This window comes from Canis lupus, chromosome 23, assembly GCF_048164855.1.
Source record: "Canis lupus baileyi chromosome 23, mCanLup2.hap1, whole genome shotgun sequence".
NCBI lineage: Eukaryota > Metazoa > Chordata > Mammalia > Carnivora > Canidae > Canis > Canis lupus.
Window position 1 is genome coordinate 45,483,330 of NC_132860.1, and position 23,814 is coordinate 45,507,143.

Consider the following 23,814-nt stretch of genomic DNA (forward strand, 5'->3'; position numbering starts at 1 on the left):
CAAAACCAACAGAATGGAACAGAGAGGATGCAGTTAGCTCCAGTGATTTCTGAAGTTGGTGAAAAGGGATGGGATAGATTCTGGATAAATTTAAGAATGTGATTATTCTTGGCTTTAAAGGAGTTTGAACAAATTAAACAGTGGGGAAAATCATGTCAGAGAAGAATTCGCAACTTCCAGGATTCTTGATGGTATCATGACAAATTTTCTGGACACAAATCTGTAGGCACAGCCCTTGGCCTTAAGGATCTACTCCACTATGGCCTCCACATTGCTCAATCCCAAAGTCGAGCCACTGACTTGTACAGCATTTGGCAGAATTGATCACATTTCTTCCTTTCTTGCATGGCTCCTGGGCCGCATGCTCACCTGGTTCTCCTCCCTCGTCACTGGCAACTCCTTCTCAGTCTTCTCTGCTGGTTCCTTCTCATCTCTTCAGGCTCCAAATGCTGGAGTGCCTGGGGGCCGCTTGGGTCTAGTCTCCTCTGTACCTATATCGTCCTGATGCGTGTGTCCAGTCTCATGATGTGAAATTTCCCTTACATGCTGACAACCTCCCTGGAACTCCAGACATCTCCCCGAGGATGGCTAGTAGACATCTCTAACGAGAAAGGTTACCAAATGTTCACCTTTTTCCTCAAACCAGTATTTACATCTTGGTTGATGAGAACTCTATCTTTCTAGTTATTTAGGATGAAAACCTTGGAGTCATTACCGATTCCTTTCTTTTCCTTTTGTCTCACATCCCATCTATCAAGAAACTTCCATTCGCTTTAACACAGAGCATGGCCATTTGTCATGGGCCCCATTGTCGCTTCCTTGGCTCAAGTCATCCTTACTTGTCTCTTGGGTATACAAGATCTTGGATTCCTTTTTGTCTACTCTTGCCACACATCCCTAGTCCACACTCCCTGTTCTCAAAACAGCAGCCAGAATGATCCTTTTAAAACATAAATCAGATCTTGTCATTTGTTCAAAACCTCTCTTACAACCTCCTTTATTCAAAGACCTCCATATTTCTCAGAGTAGAAGCTGAAGTCCTGAAGCTGAATGTTTATAAAGTCCTTCTTCCACTCACCCCATTGTCCTACTAAGATACTGCATACGACTTCTTCATTTAGTGGGCCTGTCATCTCTCTTCCTTTCCATCAGAGAATGGGGATTTTGCTGTTTTATTTACTACATATACACTGGGAGATGTTGGTGCTCAGAAAGTGTTCACAAAATATGTCAATGGGATTTTGCCTAAGGCCAGTCCTTAGAGAGAGTAGGTGATTCTGGGCCTCTATCCCATGTGTGGTGAATGCCCCCATGGAGAGGACTAAGACACAAGTTAGTATGGGAGATAAATTAAGAGTGGTAGAATTGTTATAGGCAGTTGTCTGTGACACTGTTTTCCCAAGTGGAAACTTCATTCTTGGGATGCCTGGGTGGCTCAGTGGTTGAGCGTGTCTGCCTTTGGCTCAGGGCCTGATCCGGGGTCCCAGGATCGAGTCCTGTATCGGGCTCCGTGCAGGGAGCCTGCTTCTCTCTCCCTCTGCCTATGTCTCTCCCTATCTTTCTGTGTCCCTCATGAATGAATAAAATCTTAAAAAAAAAAAAAGAAAAGAAAGAAAAGGAAACCTCATTCTTAATGAAATTTTTTTTTTTTTCAAATGAGATTTCTTTTTAAATGCACTGGAGCAAACATAGCAGCCCCATACCAATTTTACTCTTAATGTCAATAGAGAATCACCAGTCTGCTGTCTTAAATAGTACAAGGGGTCAGTAGGTGCCTGGGCACCCAAGGGACTGGAGTTAGGTGGTGGTGAGGACAGATCTTGCCCATCTATCACCAAGAATGGGCAAAATTTACCAAATTCTCCATGAAGTTTTACAAGCTCTTTTATTTTTCCTCAAGGAAATCTGATTCTTCTTTTCAGTGCTTTAGGGTTGACCACAAGCAGAGAGAAGTTTTATTTTACACAGTTTGACACAGGATATTTATGCTCCCACCAAGCTGCAAATCAACATTCCAGAAATTCAGTTATGTAAGATGGGGAGAGCTGTCAAGACCCTGAGAAGGGGTGTTGGGGGTCGAGGAAGAGGAGCCCCGTGTCTGTGGGACCATGAGAAGCCTTGGGTGTCCCACTTCTCAGAGAGCCTCTTCATCCTCTCGGTAAAATGAACTTATAGCCTCTGTGTCACAAGATTGCTGAGAGTATCTGAGAGAGTTAGTATACATGAAAGTGATTTGTAAAGTATAATGTGATGTCTAAATGTTGGTCCCTGGCGAAGCAGTAAAGCATTTTCATAAATCAAAATGCTCTTCCCATAATCCTCTCATAATTTTTTTAAAGATTTTATTTATTTATTCATGAGAAACACACAGAGAGAGGAAGAGACACAGGCAGAGGGAGAAGTAGGCTCCTGAGGGGAGCCCGATGCGGGACTCGACCCCAGGACCCTGGGATCACGTCCTGAGCCAGAGGCAGATGCTCAACCACTGAGTCACCCAGGTGCCCGTCTCACAATTTACCTACCTTGTGGGTAGGTAAATTCTTCACATGCTAACCTGGGTTAGATTTTCTTGTTGCATTTTTATTCTTTCACCACCACTTCAGTTCTGAACACTGCAATTGTGTCTAGTCAGCTCATCATATGGCTTGATCACTTTATTCAAAGAACCAGGTGTTTTAGGTCCAAGGATGAGGTTGTCAGGTGGGCCCTAATCCAGCCTGGGTGCTGTCCTTACAAGAGGCGGAGAGAGACAATCACAGACACACACGGAGGGAAGACCAGGCGATCACAGAGACTGGTGCTGTGTGTTTCTGAGCCAAGGAGTGCCAAGGCTCGCCAGCAACAACAGAAGCTAAGAGAAAGGCGCAGGACAGATTGTCTCCTGGAGCCTTCGGAGAAAGCATGGTCTCGCTGACAGATTTGGGACTTCTAACCTCCAGACCTGTGACGGAGCACGTTCCTCTTGTTTCGGAGCCTCCCACTTTACGGTACTTTGCTATGGCAGTGGGTCAGCAGGACAGCCAGTTATCCCAGGGGCGCATTGAGGGAGGCTCGGTCACTGTGATGAGGACCGTGACTTCTTTCTCTACATTTGGTGAGTGAACTGCCACCTATCCGAAGGCTTGAAGTGAGTGGCCAGGAGTGACGGTTCCATCCACGTCCGTCCCTGAAGGAGCCGGCAGCAGTTAACTTGCTGGTGTGGAAACAAACCTCTTGTTTGTTTTTTTCTCCCCAAATTTTCTTTCTGTTCAGTTGTGATTTTTTTTTAAGTCAACTGCTGATTTTCTTTTTAAATTTTTGCATGATATTAGATTTTTATTAGCAAAAACAAAATTAAAGGGAAAGCTACATCAGGCTTATCTCATCCTGTAAGATACACCACTGAGGAAAAACTCAGAAAGCAGCACAGTGACTTCCTGGCCCAGTGGTCCCCAGTCCTGGGTGCACCCCCTGCTTAACTGGAGCCTTTGAGAGTAGCATCATTTGAGTTCCATCCCTAGGTCATTCTGATTGAATTGACTGGAGGTGGGGCTTAGGTTTTGGTGCTTTCTTACATGCCCCAGATGATTGTAACCTGTAGCCAGGATTGAGAACAAGAGAGCTGGTCCAACCTTCTCATTTTACAGAAGAGAGGGTGGAGACCAAGAGAGGTCAGTGATCTGCCCAGGATCAAAGAGCCAAGGGCCTTGCCACTGTGTGTGCCATCTGTGTCCTCAGAGCATCCCATCCTTGCTTCTTCACCTGGATCATTCCTGGTCACTTATCAAGGCTTAGCTCAAGTCGTGGCTTTTCTTGGGGGCCTCTCATCTGTCCCTTAGCTTTCACAGTCCCTGTCCTTATCATACATCCTGATTCATGGGGCCTTCTCCCCAATACTCAGCTCCTTTCAGGCAGGAAATAGCCAAGTGGGAGAAAAATCCTAAGAACTCACTCTAGGGGTGCCTGGATGGTTCAGTCAGTTAAGTGCCGACTCTGAGTTTCAGCTCAGGTCCTGATCTCAGGGTCATGAGATCAAGCCCCACATCAGGCTCCATACCCAGGGGGGAGTCTGCGTAAGATTCTCTCTCTTCTTTTCTTTCTGCCCCTCCTCCCACTCTCTTTCTCTAAAATAAATACATCATTTAAAAAAATGTTCCAACATTTAATAAACTAGGATTTTTAATCACCTGCAGTTTCCTAATTTGTATATAATTCTTACCTCCAAATTCATCACTGATCATTATTAATTTCCTTCACTCTTTCGCTTGCACTTAGAGTTGACCCTTGACCAGCAGGACTTTGAACTGTGCGAGTCCACTTGTATGCTGATTATTTTTTTCTATAAATACATCCAGTACTGGAAATGTAATTTCTCTTCCTTGTGATTTTCTTCATAACATTTTCTTTTCTCTAGCTTATCTTATTGTAAGAATACAGTGTATAATACGTATAACTTACAAACTGTGTGTTAACTCGCTGTTTATGTCATCGGTAAGGCTCCTAGTCAACAGTAGGCTGTTAGGAGTTAAGTTTTGGGGGAGTCCAAAGTTATACGCAGATTTTTAACTGCACGGGGTCAGCGTCCCTTACCCCATTGTTTAAGGGTCACCTGTATTTACAACTGTATTTTTATGATATTTTTTCTGATTATAAAAGTAATTCATATTGATGGTTAGAAATTTGAATAGCATTCACAATTACATTGATTAAATAAAATTCCCATAGAACCTGACTGAAGCCTGTCGTTGATCTGATTTCTCAATTAAGCATTTATTGAGTACCTATTATAGGGTATTTGGTGCTAGAACACTTAGGTTCAAGCCAGCCCTCAACCTCTGTGTCATCACTTACTTTTTTTGTAAAATGTGCTTTATTTGTAAAATGTTTATTCTCACAACAGTTCCATACATTAAGTATTATGTTCCCACATGAACAAACTGAGGCCTACAGAGATTTTCTACATTTCTTAGTTTGTAAGTGCCAGTCCTGGAATTACCACCCAGGTCATGCTGACTGAAAGCCCATGCTTTCTCCTCTATTAGAACTGTTCAATCGCTAAGCTCTTAAGGCCTGGTCAGTTCAAGCAAGCAGTGAAATTCTGAGCTCTACTAGTTACCGTAAAAACATATTTTAAGGATGTGTAAGCTGGGCCATCGTGCACAGCTGCACAGGTTACACACTGTCAACTCAAGAAGTGTCATTCGCATTCCAGTCTACATGAACAGATGCTCCAGGTGTTGTATGGTGACATGTACTCAGAGGTTAGGGTCTGCACTGCGCCAGGCCTGTGGCCCTGGGCCGAGCCTAGAACGTCTGCAGGAGGTAGAGTGGTTGGTCAAGCCACACTGCACACTGAGCCACAGCATTGAAATGCCACATTCACACAGGCCTTCCTAGATGTTCTCTGAAATGCCCTCCGCCAAACAGCGCAAGAAGAGGGCTGGACAGTGGGCTCGGCAGAGCAAGTCAAAGGCTGTGTTTACTTATCTCAGGGAAAAGTGCTCTCTCGGGGAGCAAAGCAGAACTGGTTAGCGGGCCAGCTGCGAGAGGTGGGACTCGGAGGCTGGAGTGGGCGAGCGCAGTGGGGTCTGTTCCCAGGCCAGTCGCTTGCAGTGGACTCTCCAAGGCCAAGTCCAGGGCTGCTTGAAAAACATCCAAGCTGTTCCCTGGGCATCTTGGGGAACTGAACAATGCTGACCTGGCTTTCTGCTCAGCAGAGGAGGGGTGGCTGTGTCCCTGCTGAACCTCAGGACAAGAGACTCAGAACTCACCCACAGCTCAGAAAAACTACAAGGAGGAAAGGTGCGGGTGGAGGGAGTGGACACAAGAACAGAAACCCATAGGAGAGGCAAGGTGAAGAATGTGAATCAGCAGCGCTGGCAGCCAACCGACCCCGGCATTTCTGAACATTTTCATACGCATTTTCCCATTTGGTCCTCACGGCTGCCCTGGGAGGTCATTGTCATCACCACTTTGACTAAAGAAAAAAACCAGGGCTCAGAGACCTGGGATCCAGCCCGTGTCTATCAAGTGCCATGGGCCAGACTTGACCTCTGTACACAGCCAGGGCTCCTGATGATGAATCTGAGCTCCCTTTATAAGGAAGAGCTTCAAAACCATGGGAGGATGTCCCCGATTACTGTTGGGAAGAATAGTTAGGAAGACATCCAGGAAGAGGACAGGTGGCTCTCAGAAGTCTGGTCCATTTTAATCTTACAGGGCATGGTCACGCTCCAGAGTCTTACTCTCTGTTGCCTCTTATTTCTGGTACCTCTGACTTCCTGAAGCTTAGCCATTAGGAGCTGCTACTCTGCTCTGCTGGTGTGGAAGTAATTCTTCAGCTTTTCCTCTGACTACTTTTACAGCAGTCGCCTCTTCCAGGGAGCCTGCCCTGATGTGCAAATGGACCACCCTGCTCTGAGTTCTCATAGCTTCCTTTTTCATACTCATCTCACAGCAAAGATCGATTGGCAATTTTCTTCGCTATCTCAGTAATTCTGTCAATGGCCCCTCTACTCCTGCCTGACTTTTGCTGTGACAAAGGCTGGCCCCTGCTGCGTCAAATCCTCTCCACCCTCAGCCACAAGCGCTCATCCTTCTCTTTTCTCCACTGCCCACTGGGCTGGGCAGCAGTGAATTCTGCTGCAAGAAACCTTGGAAAAGAACAACACCCACACACACATGCATATTCTAGAAAGAGAGAAGAAAATAGGCCAGGAGCTCACTCCAGGCTCTTGCTCCAAAAGAAGAGTAGTTTCTTTCTCCTTAGCAAAATGTTCTCGCAGAGGCACAAAGCAGAAGGAGCCTGGCAATTCCATTTTAAATAAACTCGTGCTCCTAAATTATCATATTTCAGATTGGAATCCCATCCTCCCCACCTCGGCCCCTGGCCCCATTGCTCTTTATTCTTCGTGAAGCCTCAGTGGGGAAATGTGAAAGCCACTGATTAAAAGAAGCCTGTGATGGGCCTGCCACCAGCCGATTCTGATGAGACACATCCAATTAAAACAGACAACATTTTCAAAGACCCCAGGCGGGCATTTCATCTCCTCAGCACTTCCTCCAACATGTCAGCATCACCTGAGGCAGTTCTTCCTTTTTTTTTCCTCCCCCAGTATGAAATTTAGGTCAGTAACTGCATAATCCACACAAACAACCCTGGCTGCCTCTCCTCCCTCCTCCTCCTCCCTCTGGAGTTGTCTGTTTGGAAATACATAATTGGGCCCAAATGCTTCCTCCAGCTGACTCCAGTGTTTGGGGTGAGGACCGGGCCGGGGGGTCGAGGGGGCTGGGGACTGCTGCCTCTGCTGCATGCAGGACGTGCAGTGAGCAAAGACTGGAAGGTTGGTCGTGTGATTCAGTAGTGAGATCAAGCCATGCTGCCCACCCAGGGGGCCTGCTGGGCCATCTTGCAGTGATGGTGACGTCAGATTCTGTGCCCTCCCCTGAAAATCAATAATGTGGCTTCAGCAGGGCCACCAGTTCTCAGGGTCCAGCCTTTCACCCATAAAAGGAGATGAGCCAGCCGGATGTCTACACCCATCGTTGTTGCTCTGGTACTAATGTACATAGGCTTCCACAGAGCCTTTTGGAGGCAGGCGCTCTGTTAGGGGGTGCGGGGCCAAGTGTGCATCTGTGTCCACTTGTTTCTCTGGATGCCTTTGTGAGAATGTCCAGATCCCAGGGAGATGGGGAGATGGGTGTCTGCAAAGAGAATCCCCACTCAGCCAAACAAGGCCAGGGAACTGGCTTCCTTCCCGTGCTCTAGCTGGGACAAGCATTGTGCTTGCCACAGAGGCAGAACTATTTTCTCAAACAGGAAAACAGATTCTGTGCTTGGAAAAGTGGGAGACAGAGTAGGCTGGCCGCAGCACGCTGGGCGGAAGAGGATGTAGGAGGTGTTTCCTCACCCTCCTGTCTCTGGCTGGCCTGTGTGGTATGAGAAGACTTCTGGCATTGGCCAGGTAAGCTCGGGAAAACTATCCCCCTACATTTTTCCACAGGAGAAAACAGGGAGACAGGCATAGAAACAGCCACCTTGGTTTTGTCTGACAGACTGTACTGCAGCCCTTAAATGGTTCCTAGGGAACTTTGGGTTGAGCTGTGGTCATTCTGCCTCTGTGGGATCATACTCCACTACAGGGACATATGCTTGGAAGGGACCTTAGGTGTTATCTCGTCCAGCGTGTCCAATCTGCAGATGAGAAAATAGGCCCAGACAGGGCAGGTGACCTGCCATGTTCACACAGAGAGCTACTGGTGGAACTGATGGACCAGAGACTCCTGACCTCCAGGCTGAACAAATTTCCATCAACTTATGGCCTTCCTCCCATCCTAGTTTCCTTCTTTTCTGTTTGAAAATTAATTCAACACAATCCAGCAGGCATTTACGGAACACCTGCCTTGTTGCAGGCACTGCGTTGGGCACCAGAGATAAAGAAGTGAAGTGAGCCACCTGATGATGTTCACTGTGTACTAAGAGAGAAATTTCTGCAGGGAAGGAGGTAGGGATCAGCATCCTATTACCTTACCGGAGCTCCAGGTGCACCTATATCTTACTCAATAGTGTCACTGGCTACATTGAATTATAAGTGATGTTTTAATACTCAATACTGAGGTCTTGAAGGACAAAGACTAGCTGACTAATTTTGTATCCCCAGTGCCCAGGAGAGTGTCTAATACATGGTGACTGCTTAGTAGATACTTTTTTTTAAAAAAAAGTAAATATGGGGCACCTAGGTGGCTCAGTAAGTTAGTTTAAGTTTTTTTAAATAAGTAAATATGGGGCACCTAGGTGGCTCCGTAAGTTAGGCATCAGGCTCTTGATTTCAGCTCAGGTCATGATCTCAGGATAGCGAGATTGAGCCCCACATTGGGCTCTGCGCTAGGCAGATTCTCTATCTCTCTCCCTCTTCCCCTCTCCATTCATTTGTGCTTTCTCTCTCTAATAAAGTAAAATAAAATAAAATAAAATAAAATAAAATAAATAGATGAGTATTTACTGTTTCACTTAAACATACTAATCTGACAAGTTATTCTTGTCAGTTTTGTCATGTATAAAATAAGGATAAGTACTTTATTTTCCAACTCTGGCAGACAGCTTGTATAGTTTTACCCCCTTATCCACTGTTTCACTTTCCATGGTATCAGTTATCCCTAGTCAACCATGGTCCAGAAGCAGATAATCCTCCTCTGACTATTGTCAGGTCAATAGTAGCCTAACAGTAGGTCACAGTTGCATATGTCATTCATCTCACTTCATCTCCTCATGTAGGCATGTTCTCATTTCACATCATCACAGAAGAAAGGTGAGTATAGTAAAATAAGATATGTTGAGAAGGACCACATTCACATAACTGTTACTACAGTATATTGTTATAATTATTCTATTTTATTATCAGTTGTCAATCTCTTGCGCCTAATTTATAGATTAAATTTTATCATAGTTATGTATGTATAGGAAAAAACATAGTATATATAGGATGCATCCCTATCTGTGGTTTTAGCCATCCTCTAGGGTCTTAGGACACATCCCCTGTAGATAAGAAGGGACTGACTACTATATTGGAATAACCTTTTTGTTAAGAACAACCACAAAAGCAGAACTATAAAACCAGACATACATATATTGAAGGTGTAATACGTATGTCTATTTAAGAGTACATATGTGTATAGATACATAAATATGTAAATATATACTTTAGAATTATATATGATATATCTAACATATTTTATAAACATAAAATTATATATAATTATGTATTACAATATATTATATACTTTCAAAGTATTTATAATTACTTATAATGTGTGTGTATATATACACTTTGATAGGAACAAAGAAGTGAGGACTTTAATGATCAAAGTCCCAAAAAGAAGGAAAAAGAGAAGTTGGTCTGACATTGGAAGTGAATTTTTCCCTCCAGATATTTGCCGGTTTCTGAGTAGCAGTTAAGAGGCCGAGAATCTGAACAGGAAATGGTGCATGGGAGCTGAGCAACTGAGCAGAGCTGCAGTAATCACTTTGATTTGGAAAGTTAAAAGTTGGAATTATGAGCCCATCAGGGTGGAAGGACCCTGAAAAACACACTGAAAAGCAACACACGAGGAGTGAAGATGAACCTGAAATGCCAGTCATCATACACTGAGGCACATTTCAAATCAGCTTGATCTCAAATTGATTAACCTGATCTGCTTCTCCCCTAAATACCCAATAGTGTGATTAATGGATCCTAGGGTAGTTCTATTTTCAACTTTTTGAAAACCTCTGAAAAAGGTTTTCCATAGTGTCCCCACCAGTGCAAGAAGTTCTCACTTTTATCCACATCCTACCAACATCTGCTGTTTCTTGTATTGCCCAATTGCCTTCAGAAGCAAGTCCTCTCCGGAGAAAAAGAATATCATCTAGAACCTTGAAATATCTCTACCATTCTTGGTCCACACACAATTACTAGCATTCATTCTGAAGTCATCAGACAGACCAAGAAAAAATAACATAAAGGTCAAAACCAAGAGAAAAATTGACCAGAGAAAGAAACCAATAGGAAGCCCAGCTATTGCAGTTATGAGTTTGTACATATTTAATGTTCAGAATAATATCTGGTGCATAGTAAGTTTAATATACATACTTGTTAAAAATATAAGAAATGTTTTGGAATTATGAGGGTTCTGTTGGGGGGAAATATCAGTCATTCATTTATTAGACACTTATTAGGTCAGGTAAGCATTGTGCTAGGTCCTGTGAATACAGATTCTGACCTCAAAATGCCCACAGTTAGGTGAAGATAGAAATTTCTCAGTAGTGAAGGCTCTTATAAGGTTGTTCTAATGAAAAAAGGGAAAAGAAAAATCATGGGACTAGTGGATCTAAGTAAACAGAATAGAAAAATAAATAATATGGCAGGCACTGTGGCCAGTGAATTGGCCAGCTGCAGTGTGATGCCTCCCCCAAAGACTTTGGGCATCATCTCCCATTCTTGAGGCAGCTATGATGGTAAACAGCATCCCCATTTTATATACTAGAAAACAGAGGCCCAGAGAGGTTAAGGGATTCGTCCTGGGTTAGAGAAAGAGCTGGTATTGGGATAAGGATTGCCTTTTGAGACAGGAAACCACCAAAATCCTAGGGAAGAAGACAGGCAGCAACCTCTCAGATCTCAGCCACAGCAACTTCGTACTAAATATGTCTCCCGAGGCAAGGGAAAGAAAAGCAAAAATGAATTATTGGGACTTCATCAACATCAAAATCTTCTCCACAGTGAAGGAAACAACACAACTAAGAGGCAGCCTAAAGGGTAGTATCCAAAGTTTATAAAGAACTTGTCAAACTCAACCACCAAAAACCAAATAATCCAGTTAAGAAATGGGAAGAAGGCATGAATAGACACTTTTCCAAAGACATCCAGATGGCTAACAGACACATGAAAAGATGCTCAGCATCACTCATCATCAGGGAAATACAAAGCAAAAGCATGATGAGATACCACCTCACCCCTGTCAGAATGGCTAAAATTAACAACACAGGAAGCAAAAAATGTTGGCAAGAATGAGGAGAAAGGGGAACCCTCTTACACTGTTGATGGGAAGGCAAAATGGTGCAGCCACTCTGGAGAACAGTATGGAGGTTCCTCAAAACTTAAAAATAGAGCTATCCTATGACCAAGAAATTGCACTACTAGATATTTACCCAAAGGATACAGTGATTTGAAGGGGCATGTGCACCACAATGTTTATAGCAGCATTATCAACAAGAGCCAAACTGTAGACTATGGAAAGAGCCCAAAAGTCCACTGACTGATGAATGGATAAAGAAGTGGTACACACACACACACATACACACACGCACACAGAATATTACTCAGCCATCAAAAGAATGAAATTTTGTTATTTGCAACAACATGGATGGAATTCTATAGAGTATATTATGCTAAGTGAAGTAAGTCAGAGAAAGACAAATACCATATGATTTCACCCACACGTGGAATTTAGGAAATGAAACAGATAAACATATGGGAGGCAAAAAGAGAGAGTGAGAGAAGCCATAAGAGATTTTTTTAATAATAAATTTATTTTTTATTAGTGTTCAATTTACCAACATACAGAATAACACCCAGTGCTCATCCCGTCAAGTGTCCCCCTCAGTGCCCGTCACCCATTCACCCCCACCCCCGCCCTCCTCCCCTTCCACCACCCCTAGTTCGTTTCCCAGAGTTAGGAGTCTTCATGTTCTGTCTCCCTTTCTGATATTTCCCACACATTTCTTCTCCCTTCCCTTATATTCCCTTTCACTATTATTTATATTCCCCAAATGAATGAGAACATATAATGTTTGTCCTTCTCCGACTGACTTACTTCACTCAGCATAATACCCTCCAGTTCCATCCACGTTGAAGCAAATGGTGGGTATTTGTCGTTTCTAATAGCTGAGGAATATTCCATTGTATACATAGACCACAGCTTCTTTATCCACTCATCTTTCGATGGACACCGAGGCTCCTTCCACAGTTTGGCTATTGTGGACATTGCTGCTAGAAACATCGGGGTGCAGGTGTCCCGGCGTTTCATTGCATCTGTATCTTTGGGGTAAATCCCCAACAGTGCAATTGCTGGGTCGTAGGGCAGGTCTATTTTTAACTCTTTGAGGAACCTCCACACAGTTTTCCAGAGTGGCTGCACCAGTTCACATTCCCACCAACAGTGCAGGAGGGTTCCCCTCTCACCACATCCTCTCCAACATTTGTGGTTTCCTGTCTTGTTAATTTTCCCCATTCTCACTGGTGTGAGGTGGTATCTCATTGTGGTTTTGATTTGTATTTCCCTAATAAGCCATAAGAGATTTAATGATAGAGAAAAAACTGAGGGTTGTTAGAGGGAGGTAGGTGGGGGGATGGGCTAGATGGGTGAGAGGCATTGAGGAGGGCGCTTGTTATGATGAGCACTCTGTGTTGTATGTAAGTGATGAATCACTGAACTCTGCTCCTGAAACCAATATTGCACTGTATGTTAAATAACTAGAATTTAAATTAAATTAAAATTGGGGGGGAAAAAAAAGGATAGTCCCCTGAGTGCCACGCAGTGCTCTGTTCCCTTCTCCATTTACCGTACTATTGCAGATATGAGACTCAGGCCAAAGTGAAGGAAAGACAATATAGCAAGAATCTCTCCAATTGTTTCCTCCTTTATCCACCCCCTGCCCCAAGGCCCCAGGCATCCCGGGTGGCGCTCCTAAAAGGCTAGAGACCCAGACTGATTCCCAGCTGAGGGGCTTCAGATGTGAGGAGCCCTGCCTGAGCCCCCTTCCAAGCAGGAACCTCTCTCAGACAGGACACATGGCTGTGTTCCAGAAGGCCAGGTGTTAGAGCCATTGACCCTCTGTGGCTTGCTCCAGTTTCACAGAATGTTCCCACAGTTGGATGGCTATTGGAATACAGACCTGGGCCCCTGGATTTTTCCCCACTGGCTTGCTGCTTGGAGGAATGGCCAGACGGTAGCTGCTAATTTATGATTCCTGAGGCCTGGAGGCTATCTTCTTCCTGGCCATGTGACTTTTCTCATATCTGTCTCCACTTGCCCTTGGCTTCTTTACCTGAAAAAAAAAAAAAAAAGAGAAAAGAAAGGCTATGCCCGGGGAAATGTGTTCCAAAGGAGGACAGGAGAGCTTACCATTGGCACCACGGCTCACCTGGCCAGGGTAAGAACAACAAGCCTCGAGTGGCATTTGTGGAAAGGGGAGCCTATTTTGAGTAGATGCCTGCTGTATCTATGAGATAATCTTCCCCCATGGGGCCACTGCCAAGCCCTTTCAGGTAGTGGAATGTCAACCAGAGGGCTGAGCTGGAGGAAGCTCTCCTGGGCTGGCAGATGGGGATGGCTTGAGGGTGGGTGGATGGAAAGGAAGAGTCATGTCGCCTCTATTTATGATATGACAGTAATATTAGACAGAGGAACAGAAGAAGTGCCATGTGAGGTCACTCACATGACCCACCTATACCAGTCTCTGGCATCTGTTCCTAGGAATTGTTGGCCACGAGCTGTCTCACTAGTCAGTGGTGCTCTTCCACATAACCCAGAGGGCTGAGAGAGGACTCCAGGCTTTGAATCCTGGCCTCACTGCTTACCTGCTGTGTGGCATGAATCCTAACCTCTCTGAGTTACCATTTCCATCTAGTAAAATGAATATTAAGATACTTGCCCTGCTGACATCATAGGATTTTTCTGAGGGCCAGAAAAACCTTGAGTTTGTGTGAAGGCACTTGGTAAACTGCAAAGCAGTGGTGTGATTGGTAGACCAGCCACCTGTCTACAAACAATTTGTTACCGATTCCATGGAGGAGCTTGTGCCAGAATGTAAATCAATGGTCACTAAACACATGGTTTAGGTCAGAGGACAATTTGTTTATAGAAAGACTTCCTCTCTGAAGGAGGCAGTGGCTGGGAGAGTTCTTTATCTCATCTGTTCAAGAGTCTCAACAGGCTCCAGATGTGGTGGTTAAGATGCAGTCTTGCCTGGAGGCTGAGAAATGCGTGAGGCAATGACCTTTGAAATGGGAAGATTCTGTGGAACTTGATTCACTCCATATACAACTATTAGTCACCAACCATGTGCCAGGCATGGCATAAGACACTGGGGATACATCTATGAACTAAGTGCAGTATCTGCTCTCTAGAACCTGCAGTACATGCTCGATGTGTATGGGTATGAGCTTGTAGAGTCAAAGTCAGAGTCAGGCCTGTCTTTGATGCCTGGAACTCCATCATTAGTGCCTCTACCCTGGATATTGGGCTTAGCCCACCTTTCTACAGGCTGAGTGTTAATCATATGGCGTTGACCAAAGTCTTGCTTTCTGAAGAATCTCTGAAGAATCGCTCCCCTGCAGGTTAAGAAAGAGGATTGTGATGTAGAAGGGAAGGAAGGAAAGGTAAGGATCAAAGAAGGGCCAAAACAGGAAGAAGGGGAACAGGAGCAGCCTAGCTTTCTCAATCCAGGTCATACTTTCCCTTGATCTACTGGGTATCCCTTGTTCTGTCTCTTGGTCCCTCCCTCCTGTGGGGCACCTTCCTCTGCACACAGTTTACATGACTGTGGCACTTAGCAAGGTCCTTTGTAATGGTTTATTTAGATATCTGCTTCTCCCCCTAGGCTGCAAGCAAGTCTCCCTCTTTTTATCTTTTGCCTAGAATCTTCTTTCTTAAGTAGATGAGTAATTTATCTCCATATATACAAATGAAGACCCAGGTTCAGAAATAACTGTGTCCTGCCTACTGTCACAGGCAGGGCCAGGACACAGCCAGACCTTCTGACTCCAGCCCAGGGCTCTCTGTCCCTGAGGCCCAGCCACACCCAGAGGATAGCCCTGGGAACTATAATTAGAAAACCAGTACTCTAGATCAACTTTCCTGTCCCAAGAAGTAGAAGCAGAGAGCTACAGGGGACAATGACCCTGTGCTCTGAAAGTTTTTAAGTAATGTCAAAGCGTGGGCTGAATTGAGTTTTCTAGCCTCCAGGGCAGCAGAACTGAAGGCACTCTTGACATCTCCTCCTCCTCCACGAGTCATCCCATAGGCGGATTATTAATAAATCCAATGGATACTGGCTCCTTAATACCTGCATTTCTCCCGATTGTCATTGTTACTGAATGAGTTCAGGCCCTCAGCAGCCTTCAAACTACTCATCCTCCCCACTAATGACCTCTGCCATTTATCCCCCCATACTGCAGCCAGACTGCTCTTTCTAGACTGAATACTGGGTCAGGCTCCTTCCTTTACTGAAACCTTCCCATTGTTCAGGTGTCCCAGGAATAAATTTGTGCCTTTCTCATCTGACTCCTCACCTCTCCAGCCCCCTCCCACCACTCACTCCTGCTCTCAGGGAGCTCCCCAGCTACCTTTGCACTCAACTGCAGCCTTGAAAACTCTCTCACTCTGCCCTGGAGTCCCCAGTTTCAGTCCTGTGGCCTTGGAACTAGAGCTTTCTCTGATTAGTCCCTTCTGGTTGATGAACTGGCTGCACACCTGGTTCTGGTTGTTATTTCAGACTCGCCCCGATGCCTCTGACCACCCCTGTGGGTGGTGCAACAGCATTTCCATCCCCACCTTCACCCCACCCCACTCTGTGAGCTACTCTGGCTCGAGGTGCCAGTCTGGGTCTAATCATTTCTGCTGCCACTCAGTTGTCTGGAAGGACTATCAGAATGAATGAATGAATGAATGAATGAACTTCTACTTTCCGCTCAGACACCAAGGACCCTTACTCTATGCTGTGTGGTTCTTAGACTTGTCTCCTTTGCCCGAGGCCTTGTCTCCCTGAAGTGGCCCATTCTCCATAATAATCTCAGCCTTCCTTTCTCTATCCCCAAGTCAAAATTTCCCTCATTTCCATCAGGGTGGCCGACATGGAGAAAGGGTTCATGCTTGAGCCTCAAGAGGCACGGAGTTTGGTCATCTCTTAACCCCACCTCTCAACTCCTCGCAGCTTGCCAGTTCACGGTTTCTCCCTTCCAGGGCTGTGTGAGGCTCGGTGAGATCATAAATTTAACAGCCCTTGTGTAAAAGCTGGAGGCCCAGAGGAAAGCTGAAATTGAGGGAGATGGCATTTCTGAGCAAGGCTTTCCTCTCTCCCAATGCCCCAGGCCTGCCTGCCTTCCTGAATTGAAGACCACTGACCCACTGCTTCTTTTCAGCTTTTCTCAATCCCCATACTCAAACTGGGATTTATAATGTAGCCTTCCCCATCAGAACTGCTGATAGAGCAGGTGGTGGCAGCAAGGCCATCCTAGGCTTACCCTGAGGACTTTGCTTTGATTTATCTTACGTGATCCTCGAAACATTTTTCTGAGTCAGGCAGAGCAAGTGTTAATATTCCCATTCTCTGGCTAAGGGAAGCCAGCTCAGAATGTGGAGGGATCCCTGGGTGGCGCAGCGGTTTAGCGTCGAATCCCACGTCCGGCTCCCGGTGCATGGAGCCTGCTTCTCCCTCTGCCTGTGTCTCTGCCTCTCTCTCTCTCTGTGACTATCATAAATAAATAAAAAATAAAAAAAAAAAACTTTAAAAAAGAATGTGGAAATACTTGTTCATGATCACGGAACTGAGTGGCACAATCAGGATCCAATGGATGCCTGATTTCTTGGGACTAAAACCCATCGCTGGCCCTTGTAGTAGAAGGTGATATAACTGACCAGGGGCCCTCGGCCCTTCACCCCTTCGCTTCCCACCTTCAGTCTATTGGATTGCCAGGAGAACAGGGAGACAGGCTTGGAGGCGAGCTGTGGGACCTGAATCCAAGGTGAGGACAGCTGTCATTGATGGAGACGCAGACCCCACAAAGAGCTTTCAGGGGCCCAGGGCCAGGAGCTGGCATTTGACCGTGTCTGAAGACAGAAACGTGCATCTTTCAAATGGACACATAAGTTTTATCCACATAAACAATAAGCGTGCGTGGGGATGGGAGCAATCATCACCTCTAAAGGAGAACCTGCTTCAATTTGCCCGTCTTGCATTAGATGCCATTCAAACTCAATGTGAAAAGCTCCTGGGGCGAGAAAGACAGCAGGCGCCCCTTCCAGTCCTTTCTCTTCAGGCCAGTCAGCACAGCATTGGAGGATGACTGACACCCCTCTTTGAGGTTGAGGGGAGGTAGGAGGGGAGTCTAGACCTGTCCCAATAGCTGTGGATGAAGACTCTTGGCCCTCTTACCTGCAGCAGAGCCTGGGGTAGGCTCGTACAGACACATTCAGGCCGGCTCCAGGCAGCTCCTAAAATGAGTCCTCCAGGTACTGAAGGGAAGGAACAGCCTAGAAGATTTCTTTTCCAAGGAATCACCCCAGCCCCAGCACCACCTCAGCCCCAGCCCCTCCCACACGCCCACCTCCCTACAGCCCTTGAGAGACCCCACACTTAGCTGGCTGGCTGGCAGCCCTTACCCTGTGTGAGCCAGTGTGCCCCGCTTCTGTTTATATTTGGTTCTAAAAAGACCCAGGGAGAACAGCACTAGTCCTGCACTAGCCCTGCACCAACTTCACTGCACTGCTCTGGCCTCAGTTTCCCCAGCTGTAAACTAATGGGAAGGGTACACCTTACCCTGCCTGTCTCTCAAGCCTGTGGCAATGATGAAATGAGATCCCCCAAGTGAAAGTATTTTGCACATTCTGAACTGTGATTATACTGGTGATCATTATTAGTTAGTATTATGGTCACTCCCTGGTTTGGGCCAGGAGACTCAGGGAATAAATCCAGGTAGAGTCTGGAGACAGTTTGCAGGAAATAAGCCATAGGGTCATCGGGATGCCCTGATTAAATGTCCCTGGGTATCATTTTAGAGAGAGAGAGAAGGGGACTGCTGTATTCTCAGAAAGGTATGCCATAGAGCATTTCCATCTGCTCTTTCTGGTCGGAGAGAGACGTAATAGAAGCTCTGCAGTAATGAGTTCCCTGCCCATCCCCATGCTGCTGAGCGCAGTCCACGTTCCCAGGAACAGCACCTGCACTCCCAGCTGACACTAATTGGTTCTCAGCACAAGTTTGGCAGCTCAGCAGAAGCACTAAATGGCTGGGAAGAGCTCATGTTTCTGACCCTCCCAGAATGGGACCCACAAAGGGGAGGAGGCTAAGAACCATCACATGCCCCTGGATTTCCATTTCCAGGGCTGGGCCCACCTTAACCTCTGGTACCAGTTCCATCTATACAGCATCTAAAGCTCCCAGTGTAAGAGGACCTAGAAATACCAACTAATTCCATAGGTGGTGGGGCCAGCTTTGTGAGTCCCACCAAACTGGAACCAACTCAAAGCAGCCTCATGTTTAAATACAAGTATGATCCCCCAGAAAAGCTTAGTATTAAGAGTTTAGGTTCTAGGATAACATACACTTGGACTCAAATTCTAAGTCATCTACTCACAACCTGGGCGATCAAGAGCCATTTTCCTATCTGCCAAATGGTCAACATAATAACACTAACTTCTTTGGGCTGTTGTAAAGAATAAATGAGATGCTAGAGGCACCTGATAAGTAGCTGGTATTCAACAAATTCTTGTGGTGCTGAATTCTTTGATGTTTTCACTCTAGAACAAAGATTAAATCAGGCACAAGACTATAATTTTTTCTCATAAGAAAATCTGTCCCATTGCCCAAGCTAGAATCCTAGATGCCATCCTTGACTCCTTCCCCTCTTCCTCATCCACCAAGGTCACTCAGTTGGGTCTAGCTCCCAAATATCTTTCCTATCTGTTCCCTTTCCAAGACCTCAAGCCAATTCAAGCCATGACTGTGCCATCTATATTGCAAGATTAGCTTCTTTGTTGATTAGTTTCTTCATCAAAAGCATGTACCTTTGACAATGAGAGCTCAAGGCATGAGATAAGCAGAGTTCCCAGAGGGAAAAAAATGATGTGGTCCTGGGCAGCATAGACCTAGGTAAGTGTATCACCTCAAGTAGACTTGTTAAAATCACTGAGCATGGCTTGAGGGTCTCTTTCACTTCTTGGTTAAGAGGTCTGGTTATGGTCTGGTTCCTGCCTGTCTCTCCAGCTTTCCCTCTTGATTCTCCCCAACTGATACACAGTCATCAAACTGAATGATATTCTCTCTGCTGGACAAGCCATTCTCTCTTTCTCTTTCTCTCTCTCTCTCTCTCTCTCTCCCTCTTTATATCTGTTGCTCCCTCGGCTTTTACTACCTTTCACCTTCTTCACCTGGGAAAATCCTACTGAGTCCTTTGGACTCAGCCAAGGTGTTGCTTCCTCTGGGAAGCCCCCTCTGGGTTCACCTAGCCTCCATCCCCACTTAAAGGGTAGATAGGTGCCCTCTCCTCAGCTACCAGGACATCCTTTTAAATCATTCATAGCACTTGTCACACTGGGCAGCCATTAACTATTTGCCTATTGGCCTCCCGCTGTAGATGGTGAGTGTCTTGAGGACAGGGATATATCTTGTTAACATCTTTTTGCATCCCGTACCCAGAGTGGTGCCTGATGCAGCCATAGGTGCTGCTACCATGTCTCGTGAGACCACTGAGCTTGGGGAAGAGCACAACAGTTCTGTTCTTTTAGATTTCTGGCCAAGGGCTGCCTTCTTGAAGTGCCTTAGAGCCTCTGCTTATTTTTGGAACCAGAGATCAGTGGGCAACGGTGACCTACTGTGAGTTTACAGCCCACTTAGCTTCTCCAGAGCAGTCTTGCTTGTCAGGGATTGGACTGACTGAAATGGTTATAAGCCAGCAGATTCCTTGAGGAGAAAGGCATCCCAGAGGGTCAGGCTCCCTTCAAGGAGTTTTCTCTTCCCACAGAGACCTTGGCGCCTCAAGTCCAGCTCCTCAGATAACATCCCAATGCCTTCTACCAGTTTTAAAGTCCAGCTTTTCTGTTATTTGTTTGTTTGTCTGTCACTGGGAGCTTTGGCCTGCTGAAAACTATTCTGTGTGTGTGTGTGTGTGTGTGTGTGTTTTAATTCCACTTAAAGGTGGTTTTCACTTACAGAGAAATTCTTGATAGGTTTCAAGATGATAGAAATGTACCTGAATTGCTATGTAGTAAAGTTTCATTCTGAAGCAAATTCAACCATAATCACTTCAGGCTAAAGAAAGAAAACACCCATTTAAATACATTCTGCTTAATAAAGCTGTGCTCTGGAAGGAATGTGAGATGGGGGGATATGAACCTCATGTTCCCTTTGGTCAGCATCAGTGAGAGCTATTTTCCACTGAATGGGATTCTAGAATAACAACAGACACCGCTCTGTTTTAACAGCCCTAAAGCCAGCTGTTTTAGCTGAAGAAATGGTGATACAGATGGCAACTGTCAGGTTTGGCTTATCGAAAAATAGTATCTCAGTCTCCAAAATGATATCTCTGTAAGAGGTTTTGCTACACTACTTTGAATTCTGTGCAATTTTCACATTGCATGCTAACTCTCAAGGTCTAGCTCTGTGTCGAATTTAACTCAACCCATGGGGCACCCATTTTTCTGCTCTAATTGCTTCACGGGCCCTGTGCTGGGGAAAAGAATCATTATGGGAGGAGGGTCAAGTGCCTTTTTAGAAGTCTGTGAGGTGTGAGCCACCCTCAGGAATAAGAGGAAAAGACAAAAATCCAGAGGCACTTTCTGTTCTCATGTCAACATGGAGTCAGGAGCTGGAAAAAAGCCACTGAAAGATGCCCTTAATCTTTGTTAATTCCCCACATTTCTCTCTCTCTTTTTTAAATACCTTCAGCCTGTTTTCTTTGTGTGATTACAATTAAAAGGCCCTCTCCAGACAAGAGGAGAACTTCAAGGTTGGAAGTGGCAGCACGAAGAGCAGAGCGTGGGCGACATGCTGAGCATCTGGGGCCCCACGTGAGACAGAGAGAAAGGTAGGGAGCCTCAGCTGGAAGCCTGGACTTCCTCGAGTTTTTTCCCCGAAGATTCGTGGACCTCTGTTATAATTCTGTAAAAACGTACTTTTAAAAATCTGATAAGCTGTTTCAGGTGGAAGTGAGACCCATACGTGTCCTACAAGGAGATAAATTTGCTTTGCTCTGAGGGAAGTCGGGGAAGAAGGAGGGAGACAGGGAAGTGGGATGGGTGAGGCAGAGGGGGAAGAGCTAGCAATGTGGAGGGAGGCTGGGACCAGGCAGGTGGAAGATTCTGGGCTGCTCCATGCTGAGGATGCTGAAGGAGGCTTGGTAATGTTCCCTTTAAAACCCTTGTATTTGTGTGCTAGGGCTGCCAGAGCAAAGGAACACCAGCTGGGTGGCTTTAATAACGGAAATGTGTCCTATCTCTGTTCTGGAGGCTAGAAGTCCCAGACCAAGGTGTTGGTGGGGTTGATTCCTTCTGAGGATTGTGGGGAAGACTGTTCTGTGTTTCTCCTCCAGCTTCTGCGGATTTGCCAGGAATCTTTGGCATTCCTTGGCTTCTAGAAGCATCACTCCCAACTCTGCCTTCATCTCCATGTGGCATCCTCCCTGGGTATAGGTTTGCCTCCGAATTTCCCCTTTTTATAAGGACACTAGTCATGCTAGACTAGGGCCCACTCTACTGATCTCATTTTAACATATTACCTCTGTAAAGAACCTATCTCCAAATGATATCACAGCATGAGATAGTAGGCGCTTGGACTTCAGCATAGCTTTTGGTGGACGGAAGTACACATCAATCCATGCAGTCTTCCTCTCACTCCTCACCAAGTAGCAAGGGCTGTCTGGACTGGATTTTGGCAGATTTCCTATAGCTCGGGCCATGTGGCTCTGCAGACGACAAGTGCACAAACAGAAGTCGGGGACAAGGGAGCTGTGGACTGACCCACAGAGAATGAGGAAGGTTCACATGCCTACTGACCACCCACTCTGTGGGGTTACAGGCAACTTTTTAGAAAATTCAATTGGAGGCACATGTCAATGTTGTGTTTTTTGCTTTTTGGTTTTTTTTAGACAGAGAAAGAGAACAAGCAGGGGAGGGGCAGAAGGAGAAGGAGAGAGAGAATCTCCAGCAGACTTCCCGTTGAGTGCAGAGCCTGATGCAGGGCTTGATCCCAGGACCTCAGGATCATGACCTGAGATGAAATCAAGAGTCAGATGCTTCATCGACTGAGTCACCCAGGCACCTCCACATTTCAATGTTTTATTACAATCTTGCTGCAAGTGAACAGGTCTCCAGTAGCCTAAGTCAAAGATTCACTTCTGGTAGGGACATCTGATAGGAAAAGAGATCAGTTAGCTTGGTAGTAGTCTAACACACAAGATGAAAAGAGATGTTTGTTTGAACAATTGACTAAACACTAAGACAATTGACTGTCAGCAGGTACAGGCGTGGGTGATTAGATTCCCAGAACAAAGCTTAATCTCTTTAAAGGTGATGAGAAAATGGATTGGTTAATCATTTTATCAGGAATGCTCACTTCTTCCCAGAAGTTGATTTGGAATTACATCAATCAAAAAGGTTCTTCCCTAGACCAGACTTAAAGCATTTTCTCTCTTACAAGGGCTCCAACCTATCTGGCCCCAGCTGGCATCTGAGCCTAATTCTAAGGATCCATATCCCCAACGCTCCCGTCTCACCGACACTCACCTCCTCTACCCTCAGTTGGCCCCACATTCACGGCCTCCAAGACAGCAGCTCCTGCCCACTCTGTGCTCAACTCTGAGAGATGAGAACACTCTCCCGCATCCTCCCTGGGGCCTTGGGTGTTCCCACCCCCCTCTCCCCCCACCCCCCAGTCCCTCTCCTTGGGGTTCACTGTCCTCCGTCCATGCTGGCCTCCTTTCTGTTCTTTGGTCTGGTCAAGCTCTTTGCTGTTTGGGGTTCTTTGCCCTTGCTGTTCCCTCTACCTGGAATGTTCTTCAGAACTGGCTCCCTCTCACCATCCAGGGCTTAGTTCCAATGGCACCTCCTCACAGAAGCTTTCCCTATCCAGATTATTCTCTATTACGTTGTCCTGTGGGTGTCCTTTCTAGCCCCAAGCACCATCTGTCTTTATGACTGTCTTTTTCTCTAGTCTGCCTCCACATTAAATTGTTAAAATGGGCAAGAAGCTTGTCTGTTCACTACAGCATCCAAGTGGCTGACATGTGTAGTAGATGCTCAATAAATTGTTGGTGAACATTGGTTAAATGGGTAGGAAAACTGGCTCAGTAATGAAGTCATTTGCACGAGATCATATGGCTTTAAGTGGTGGGATGGTGTTTATCTCTTAATGGGGCAGTGTGTGTGTGTGTGTGTGGGGGGGTGTCAACTTTTCTTCATTGTTAGTCTATAGTCCTCATCACAGAAGAGCTCATTTCTCTCTCACTTTTCCTTGACCCAGAGCATACCAATCCCTCCAGATGCTATGGGACCCCAGATAGCTCTCATACACCCAAAGTTAGT

The 23,814-nt window shown here is 45.7% G+C and overlaps 1 protein-coding gene across 4 annotated transcripts in view; it reads left to right on the forward strand.

Annotated features, from left to right (window-relative positions):
- Positions 1-7,793: 7,793 nt before the first annotated feature.
- AMOTL1 (angiomotin like 1) overlaps positions 7,794-23,814 on the forward strand; it is a 170,569-nt gene continuing 154,548 nt past the window's right edge. For 3 of the 4 annotated variants that reach the window (XM_072795043.1, XM_072795052.1, XM_072795048.1), the window contains exons 1-3: positions 7,794-7,943; positions 8,392-8,483; positions 21,213-21,320. The gene's annotated coding sequence lies outside the window, so the exon portion shown is untranslated. The remainder of the gene's footprint in view (positions 7,944-8,391; positions 8,484-21,212; positions 21,321-23,814) is intronic. The other variant, XM_072795044.1, reaches the window with a different exon arrangement.